The following is a 1,975-nucleotide window of genomic DNA, read 5'->3' as shown; positions in this document are numbered from 1 at the left end:
AATAAGTTTGTGTACATGTGATGCTTTGATGTTCATAATTAAGAAGCGAAGAAGAGTCTACTTTAGATATATTTCATGTGTGCTTCATTGTTAAATCTTGAGAAAGCAGTAGATTGATTTCTAGATTGCTACTCCTAATTCGGGAATTAGTAGATAATATTTAGAGATTTATCAAGTAACGTGGTGGAATCCGATGCCTTAGTTACTTCGTCATCAAGGTAATTTTTTATCTATTTTATTTGTCTTAGCTATTTCACCATCAACTTTCATTCAACTAGGTTAGTGTTAAATTAATTTAGATTCGATTAGTTTTTCCTATTTTCATACATTCCCTGTGGGTTCGACCTCGCTCTTGCATATCTGTGCTGCAACTGATTCGTGCGCTTGCGAGTAACATTTTAAAACATATCAATAGTCACCCGCATTTCCGCCAGTTTTCATCAGTAGGTTACATGTTTAACCTACTCGTGTTTTCTGGCTTCCGCTAGTGTCTAGTAGCTCTGAATACTTTGGGATTATTGTATATTATGTTTAGAATTTCTGAAAGATAATTATGTGATGTTTGGACGTGTTGTATTAAGAGTGTAATTTGGAATTTTCGAGTTAGGGTTGTCTATTTTCAAGGGAGATTTTATCAATCTTTTCAGTAAATTTTTCTTGGAGGTGGTCTCCGCACGACTTACTCCGGATTTCAGGGTGAAATTCAGGGTGAGTCGTGTCAACATGTGTACGTGATAAGGAGTGTTTGCTAACTCTATGACATGTAATAAGTATGTTCGAGAATATTATGATGCATGAGGTATGTTATTTGTATGATAATAACTTAATTAAATAGTGTAAAGTAAGACTTATCTCGAGCCGTATAGAGCCGTTATAGATATTGTAGAAAATTTAGAGTTGTTGATATGAGACCCATATGTCGGTCAAAGAGCTTGGTATAAGAATCCCAATGGAGTAGTCGAATCGATGATATGACGTACGTATTGAGTTCATTGTTGAAGATAATATTGATCTGCCAAGAAGTAATGTATGTGTACCGACGTAGGGAAGAGGAGCCATGATGACAAGTATGATAGTCTGTAGTGTGTGCCGATCATATTTGGCAAGTGGATGAGCATACAAAGTCTTGTCATTTGATAGGGGCATGAGATCATATTATGTAGTCCAAGGATAGATCATAGAAGTATGTAGCATAGTAAATGGAAATGTTGTCGACAACTCGTTGTTGGACTTGGTGCTATATAATTATATAGTGCCGAGAGGCCGAGGCATGGCAACTGGATGAGAAGCTATAAGTAAAGGTAGCGAGCTGGATTGGACGCGGCATCCATGTGATCTGATTGATGGAGCAATCTCGTTGTGTGAATAGGTGTGGAGAAACCATGTTATGGAATGAACTAGGTTGACATATGAACCAAGTTGTCTTCATAACTCCATAGTCATGCAATCTCGAGGGAGCTATTCAATCATAGAGGCATAAATAGAAACTAGTTTTTGAACCCGCGCTTTGCTGCGGGATTATGGTTGTATAGGTTGTTTTTTACTTTAAAAAAACCTGATCAAGTAAACCTGATCATTTGGTGTGTAACATTTAAAATCGTTTTTTAACCAAAATAGCATATGGGAATGAGGTAGTCCTCTTTTTTGAAATTCAACTGTATGTACATGCGCTCGAATTTGACCAAAAGGTTCACCAGATTTAATATATGCAATCATGTCTTTTAGTTTAATTTCAAAAATTCGTGAGATTATATTAGGTCTATCCTCTTGTTTGTACCCAGGATTTTTTCAAAATATCTTAAAATTTCTAGCCATTTTGGGTTGCAAGTAAAAGTTATGAATAGATCTGGATTACCATATTGTCGACAAATTGCCATTGCGTCATGATAATTATCAAGCATATCTCTAGGACTACCAGTATGAGAACTTGGAAGAATTATTCGTTGTCCCACATCATAACTGCTTTTTTACCCAT

Source organism: Fragaria vesca, linkage group LG1 (assembly GCF_000184155.1).
Source record: "Fragaria vesca subsp. vesca linkage group LG1, FraVesHawaii_1.0, whole genome shotgun sequence".
Classification (NCBI taxonomy): domain Eukaryota; kingdom Viridiplantae; phylum Streptophyta; class Magnoliopsida; order Rosales; family Rosaceae; genus Fragaria; species Fragaria vesca.
This window is presented reverse-complemented; position numbering follows the sequence as displayed.